Below are 8,095 nucleotides of genomic sequence, written 5' to 3'. Positions count from 1 at the left end.
AATTTCTTGAACTACTGTTAAACTGTTGTAAATAATGGATCCGTCAAGCCGCTGCAATTATGTTAGGTGGGAGTAACTTAGGGTAGTCTTCTCTTATCCATATATTTGTGTTCTGTTGAGCAAACAGCAGGCGCAGCAGCATTTGGTTAAAGGAAGTAGTGTGGTCATTCTGCAGTACTAACTGCTGATGCACTGAATCGTATGGAAATACAAACATTTTTAAACAGGAAGCACAAGTTTAAATTTCTTATAGCAACTGTAACTCATGCATGTTGCACGCTCTTAGATATAAAGGTAGTAATATGGACAAGTTGTGACTATGAACTTGAACTTGCCAATTTTGTACTCCTGTAGTTAATAAGATGATTGGGGCTTCTGTGTAGCAAGATAGCGAGTTAGTTTCAGAGTGTGTGCAATGCACCATAATACACTTCTTTAAAATCATTCTTTTGCATTAAGTGTATTGCTCTCCATCTGCACGAACTTGGACTTATGAGTCTTCTCTTCTTAAAGGAGCTCAGTATTGTTTCATGCTCAGTGAAACTTGAAGTTAAAAGAAGCAGTATAAGATGCATGTGTAAATCCAAATTTAACTGCTTACCTAACTTAAAAAAAGAAAAAAAAAATCAAACTTCAGTGAACTAACCTGACGGAGCTCAGGTTACATGTAGAGTCTGACATTTAAGTTCATGCATTTGGGTTATAATGATACTACTTCGCCCTATGTAAGGCGTGCCTCACTCAAGTTGCTGAGTCAATTTTGAATTCCTCACAAAGTTCCTTTTAGCTGAAACCAAGCGTAGAATTTTTCAACTGAAAATTAGAAGGTTTCACGAATGAAATTAAAATTGGGTGGGGTTAAAGTTGCTATCATTGATATTTAACCATGGCACCTTGGCATGGTGTGGCACAATAACCTCTCCTGGTGTCAGTGTCCAAGTTGTATACACAGGAAGACGTGTGCAAAAGGTATAGAGTAAATCAAATTGGATAACTGAAAGGGATTGTCACCACATACGTTGCTTTAAGGCATTGGATAGAAAACTCTGTGCCACAATACCTGTTCAAAACTCCTGTAAGTAGATTAGTTGCAATTCTGGCTAATGGCTGTAACGTTAATGTTACCTAATTAACTTGCTTTAGTAGTTGTTGCAGGGAGAGGAAGACAGTAATGTGTTTTTTTTTTAACAATATATAATCCTAAAATGATGCGTACCTGCTTTTCCCCTTACAATGTATCAGAGAAAAATTAATCTCTGCCTGGAGTTGGTCAGAGCCAATACTCGTAAGAATTCCGAGCAGGCTGAATCTCCACTGCTGAAGTGGCAGCTTCCTTCTTCGGCTTGGAAACAGCTGATGGCCTCATAGTTCAGAAACTTTTTCTGGTTCTTTGTCATCTCCTGTATTATGTATACAGGACCCAAACATGTGCTTAGCTTGCTACAGACAAGACGAGTTTTTGGGCGGAAGAAGTCTGTTTAACAGGACAACATACAAAGAAATGGGGGAGAGGATGCTACACAATTTGTGTTTATATTTCCTATTAACTTAAAATTATGTCAGAACTAGTCTGTGTGACCCTTGTCCACTCAGTTTGGTTTACTTTCGCGTCTCATTACATTTTTGGTTTTCATCTATTTCCCAAATACATTCCAATACTCATATGTAACTGTTGTCCCTTACCTAGTGCCTTTATTCACTTGCCCATCAAATTGCACACTGTTATATTGGTCATTCACCCAGCTTTTCTTCCTCACCATAAGCACTTCTTCCCCTGCGTACAGTGACAACTCATTGAGGGTAGGTTCAAATGGCATCAGCATTTTGTCGATACCCTTGCTGCTCCTGCCATTTTTATCTTGCTGTGTCCTGGGAGTTTCAGACTGTGACGTGGGAGGAAGAACCTTGCTATAAGAATGAGGCTAAGCGATTCCACTGAGGCAACAAGTGCCTTGATGGTGATCTCATAGGAGCCAAGGATTGTGTTTGATAGTTCCTTCTGTTTCTTCAAGGGAAGCACCAAGAAGCCAGGACTGTCTCAGAAATATAATCAGAGGAAGACTGAGTCCCTTGGGATTTCCTCTCTTATTTTGTGTAGTTTGCTGGTCCTGAAAGAATACCAGTAATTCAGGAAGTACTCGAGGTGATTTAACTTGTTTAAAGCAGACACTTTAATTTGTTAGTTTCTGTGGCAGAAGCTTAATGTTGACTTTTCTGTAGTGTCTCTGGAAACCACTTAACTGTCCTGGATTTGGATTGTTACATAGCCTTGCTTTCTGGCTTTGTAAGAACACAAATCTTTTTGTAGCTGAGCTTTTTGAACTTGGAAAAATACCTCTTCAAGTATTTCTTCTCCCTGTGTGTTCATTTTAAGACTACCTGCTTTGGCTCTAGCAATTTAAAGAATCACTTTCTCAACATCTTTGTGACAAGGTATATTTACAGTTGGCAATTACTTAGCCTACTCCGGGTAGCCTTCTTGCTAAAGATGTCACTATTGGTATCATGCCATTTGCTTTTAGTAACGTGGTTGCCAACAGCAGTAGTTGGTTTTTAAATGTTACTTGTAATTATTTTAAAATGCATTTCAGAGTTAGAGGATTAGTTTCAATTTGAAGTGTTTAAGTGGTTCAATTAATTATTCTTTTACTTTCTGTTTGAAGTCTGAGACTTGTTGGTAATTTTTCTGACTGTACATTAAATGTGGTTTTATGTGCATAGTTCTTCCAAAAATAAAGGTTTTCCTCCTAGGACTCTTGAGCTGGATACAAATCTTGAGCCTATTTTTTCCCCAATGTAGCTGTAAGCACAGTCTGTTTACAAGATGCTTCTGTTATTTCCAGGAGTTTTGGGAAAGCCTGGCATTTTCAAATACAGTTTCCAACCAAAATTTGACAAGTCAGCGGGACCTTTCTTTCATGAACAAGACAAGCCTGCACAGTTCAGTTGCCCAGAAACTCCTTGCAGTAGCATAGCTGGAGGTTGTATAATTTTTTGTTTTAACCAATTTTCTATTTAACAATGAATGATGAATTTTTGATGTGGTGACTCTTTAGATATTGTTAATAGGGACGCTCTACCTTTTTATCTATTTTCCCCAAATCTGTTACCTTTATTATTTCTAATAAATGTTTTATTTGTTTCCATTTAAGGGAAAAGCTAGGGTAAAGCATAACTCTTAAAGGGAACGGCTACATTGTCCTCTTGCTATTTGTATGTCCGATATACATATTACTAACACTTAATTCAGGAGAAGTAGGTGAGGCCTCACCTAGTCATAAACAGAACAGGTATATCCGCAACAATAAGCACTTGAAAAAGGCCAGCCTGGTATTTACGATCAGATCTGGCGCGTTGCAATCTTCTTGTAAATAGAGTTGTTGGTTGGTATGAGGTAACAAACCCCCACTTAGAGTAAAGGCTGTAGTGAGGGCTGTATTGGGTGTTTTATGTGCTAAGTTGTTTAGTCAAACAACATTCACTGCACTATGAACACTGGTGTGGCTGTAAGTGCCAGAAAACAGTATCGTTCTATTTATACAGCTCCTCATTAAATGCAATCCAGTGGAGGGGATTGGGGAGTGTCCGGCAGTAGCTGTGGTATGCTAGCTGGAGCAAAACAGACTATGCCCTTACAGATAATATAGAGTTCATTCAGTTGAGTATATCATTTAAAAAACAAAACAGAACAACCTCAATATAGAGAGGGACAATAGGTGAGGTAATATCTTTTATTGGACCAACTTCCATTGGTGAGAGGCACACTTTCGAGCTTACTCAGAACTGCTCTTCAGGTCTGGGAAACTTGCAGCTAAATACAAGATGGAACAGATTGTTTAGCATAAGCACTTAACACATTTCAAGGGACCATTGTAGGTGAAGTGGTCAGTTTAATACCGCTCCAGTGATGTGAAGGGGGTTGGGGGGGGGAGTGCTTAGTGAGTTATAGATTGTTGTAATAAGCCATAAATACAATTTCTTTATTCAGTCGATTTTTAGTGTCTAGCAAAGATTAATTAAAGCCACCAGGCTTGTCTTTTGAAGGTGTTGTGCAGGTTTCCTTTGAGGATGAGAACTGAGAGGTCCGTGAGTGATCACTTTGTGAAAGTGTTCGCTCACAGGTGATGTGATATTTTTGTCTTATAATTTTTGAGAGTTCATTTGAGAGTCCAGTGATTCTCATTTCATGCACATAGTTGTTTGGGGGCATTTAGTGCACTGGATGATGCACACCACATATTGATAGGCATGTGTAGGACCCCTGGATTTTGAAAGGTGTAATGTTGGGGGTGTTGATTATCACAGCAGTAGAGATATGTCTGCAGGTTTTTCATCTGTTTTGGCAGGGTGTGGTGCTGCTTTGAGTTGGTGTGTTCTGGTCTGTGGGGAGCTTGCATCTGATGAGCTTGGAGAGGTTGCAGGGTTGTCTGAATGTTAGAAGAGGGGGTTCATGAAAGATTTATTTCAGGATGTGGTCCCCATCAAATATGAGTTGTAATTGTTTAATGATACCCTGTATGGGTTCCAGTGTGGGATGGTAGGTGACCACTAGGGGTGTGTGATCAGAGGGAGTTTTATTTCTGTATTGAAGCAGGTTCTCTTGGGGTAATAGGGTGGCCTGTTCCAGGTTGCGATCTATTTCTCTGGTGGCGTGTCCCTGTTTGGTGAAGGCAATTTTGAGTATATTAAGGTATATATCCCAGACTTTCTCCTCAGAACATAGTCTGTGGTATCTGGCTATAGATAACAGATTTCTGGGTTTGTTTGGGGTGGTTACTGGATCTCTGAAAAGAAAGGGTGATCTGTGGGTTTCTGGTATATAGTTGTCTGTAGGGTTCCATTGATGAAGCTGATCGTGATGTCCAGGAAGTTGATACTATTGGAGGCGTGTTCTAGAGAGAGTTTGGTGGGTGGGTGATAGTGGTTGAAGTTGAGGTGGAAATCTATGAGGGAGTTTGTCATCTGTTGAGAGGATGAAAATATCAATTCACATCAGGTGTATCACTGATTTTGTGGTGTATTTGTCCAGAAATTCTTCCTGAAGGTGGCCTATAAAGTTGGTGTAGTCAACTAGCTTCTTGGATTTATGACTTAGTACAACAATCTGTAATCCACTAAACTGCCACACCGCTTTTCCCCTCTTCCTTTTTACCTCCTGTGACTGGATGGGTGTTGACTCTACTTGACCTTGCATGCTCCATTGAAATCCATTAACTACTTATGCTAAGCAATCTGTTCCACCTTGTAGTTAGCTGTGACACTCAGATTATGTTTCCTAGATCTGAAGGAGAGTTCTTTGTAAGCTTGAAAGTTTCTCTCTCCAACAGAAGCTGGTCTAATAAAGATATTAACTTACCCACCTTGTCTCATATCTGGGATCAAAACAACTCCACCACCACCTGCAAGCTAGAGATGGTGCATTGTAGGTGACAGCATGAGGGGGGGAGCTAGTGGTAGATTAAATTAGTGTAGCTGTGGGTACGTCCATCAGGTGCAGGTGTTGAATAGTGGTGGGGGAGAAAAAGAATACTTCTCACAAGCATCATTTCCCTCATGGTGCTGAGCTAAGAGCTAGTAATTTTTCTCTTCAGTCCTTCACTAGGCATGCAAATTACCTCCATGAATAGGAAACTAAAGCAAATTTATGTAAAGCAATAAGGCCTCATGCAAGATGAAGATCAGATGGTGATCTAAAACGAAAGTACTGGACATCCTAGCTATGCTCCTACTCCAGTGAGTGGATGTTCCATTATGGGTAAGCATTCAAGCTTGGAAGCTATATATAATTTAAACATACCCATATTAAGGATTTAAACAATCTACATCTGAGGACAGACCCTTAAATGGTAGTTGCTCTTTTTTTCTTTTCTTTTTAAAGGGGGGTGATTATCAACAACTGTCCAGTCATAATATCAGGTTTGTGGAGATGAGGAGAGAGAGGCTGTCATGGGAGGCCCCTGTCCAAATCAGGCATTCTCTTTCCCCCGTATCTCAGAGGGAGACTTACACAGTATTGACTACCATCTTAACAATGGCTCATGTACACTTCTGTTGTATTCATGCTCACACAACATCCTTGTGCCTATGACTACGGTTGATTAGGTGGAAATGTATCTAGCTTTCATTCATCTCAGGGCTGTAGCTGGAAAGGAGGAGGAGAGCTTTTACCTTGGGTCTGTTGGCTCTGTAATCATCAGCAAGTGCTATCACCCACAGTTTAGGAAGCTGTAGGTAAGCTAGAGTCTTCCTGGTTGCATCAGCAAGGAGCAGAATCCAGCCCAGCAGCTGCCATAGAGGGGTGAAGTGTTAGCAAACACCCATCACCATCTTCTGTTAATGGGAGAGGGACCAGTGAGAATGGGGCCTAATCCAAGAAGTGTGAGGGTCAGGGTCCAGCCAGCCATCCTATGGCTGGTGCTCTCATCCTGCAGACAGCTTTGAAATCCCCAACTGCAGTGGACAGGAGGTGGGAAGTACAGAAGGCAGGGTGGGGTCACCTGAACATGACTGCATTCTCCAGCAAATCACCTATGGCTTCCACCAAACCTCCCCCAACCCCCTCCCCACACTTCTTGACACACAGAAATGCACAGATTCAGGCAGGTAAATGAACTAGAGCTGTAGTAGGGCTAGGTGCAATCAAAAGATCATGTGACGTTTTTCCAATTTGTCATGCAGGACTTCAGTTCCTCCAAAGTTTAGATTAGTCACCTGTGTCTGTCAGTCGTATGAGGGAATGTGCAGACTGAACGACAGGTGGGGCATGAGTGTATGGATGGTAAAAGGAGGTAGCCACATAACTGTTTAGCCCACTGCGTTATCTTTGATCCAGGCACTATGCTTTTCCGGGACAATGGGTAAACATTCCTCCCCTTAAAAAGTGGGGGAATGTAGTAAGAGGAGGCCCTGAAACATAAATTCTTGTATTAGAGGCCCAGTCTGAGGCCTGAAGCCTGAACCAAAGTACTTCCAGGTAGTGATAAACAGAGCTGGGTTGTGAGCCAGAGGCAGGTCCCACTCACAGAAGTTGGCAAGAAAAGGTTGTTAGAGGCATGTGCACACACACGCATAAGTGCTAATGAGAGGAACTTGTGCCAAGACGGCGGCAAGACACTCCATAGACATAACAAGGAACAGGCAGGTGCATCTTAAAGACAGGGTCAAAAGGACAACATGATGGATAGATTCGTTTGATGATCAACTATGATGAGTAATCTGTCCTGCAACGGTATAAAAGTAGCTCCCGGAGCATACATCGCTGCCCAGCCTAGGGGGCAGTGGAGTATCCTGCCACTGACTGAGCTGTATCCATTGCCAAGGAGCACAAATTCATAGTATACCCTGTAGAGTCCATAGGGAAATATTACTGTGCTTCGTTTGACAAGAAACCTGGCTTGGGTTCCTTCGTACCTTACTAGAGTCTGTGGTTTTTGGGGGTTCTCTCAGGGTCTGCTGTGTTAGCTATCTGTGCAGAGCTGGGGCAGCACACAGAGGGAACACGCATGCAGCCAACTGTTACCATCATCGAACAAGGGCGGAGCACCACACCGGTAGCTACCGACAACAACCTGCAGTTTCACAAACTACATTTTAATGAGAGAGGCAAAAAATCTGAGAGCTGGAGAGGTTGAAGTATTTTGCACAGAGGCCAAGACTGTGGACTGGGATTACGGAGCGGTGAGTCCAATCCTGCTTCTAACATTGACTTGATGTGACCATTATTTCCCCAGCTGTACAATAACGAATCTCACCTGTCACACCCTCTATATTTTGTTTAAGTAAGAAGAGAACCGTATACATGATCTTTATGTTCAACTCTACACTTTGGGTGCTAAACCATAAGTGGGGACAGGGGAAGAAAAATAGTTACTGCAATTCCTTTTTTAATATGCATGTTCCTTTAACACCAGAAAATATAGCTAGGGAAGAGTTATGACACTCACATTCAAAATTCTCAATTACTCATGTATGTATATGAGCTAATAGTTAAGCAATCCATTATTACAGCATGTGGTTTAAACATCACTTAACCTCTCTGCATCTGTTTCACTACATCAAGAGTGGAGAAAATGACACCACACACACTCCCTTTGGA

This window comes from Chelonia mydas, chromosome 4 (genome assembly GCF_015237465.2).
Source record: "Chelonia mydas isolate rCheMyd1 chromosome 4, rCheMyd1.pri.v2, whole genome shotgun sequence".
In the NCBI taxonomy this organism is placed as follows: Eukaryota; Metazoa; Chordata; order Testudines; family Cheloniidae; genus Chelonia; species Chelonia mydas.
The sequence above is the reverse complement of the archived record's forward strand: the minus strand, read 5'-3'. Positions refer to the sequence as shown.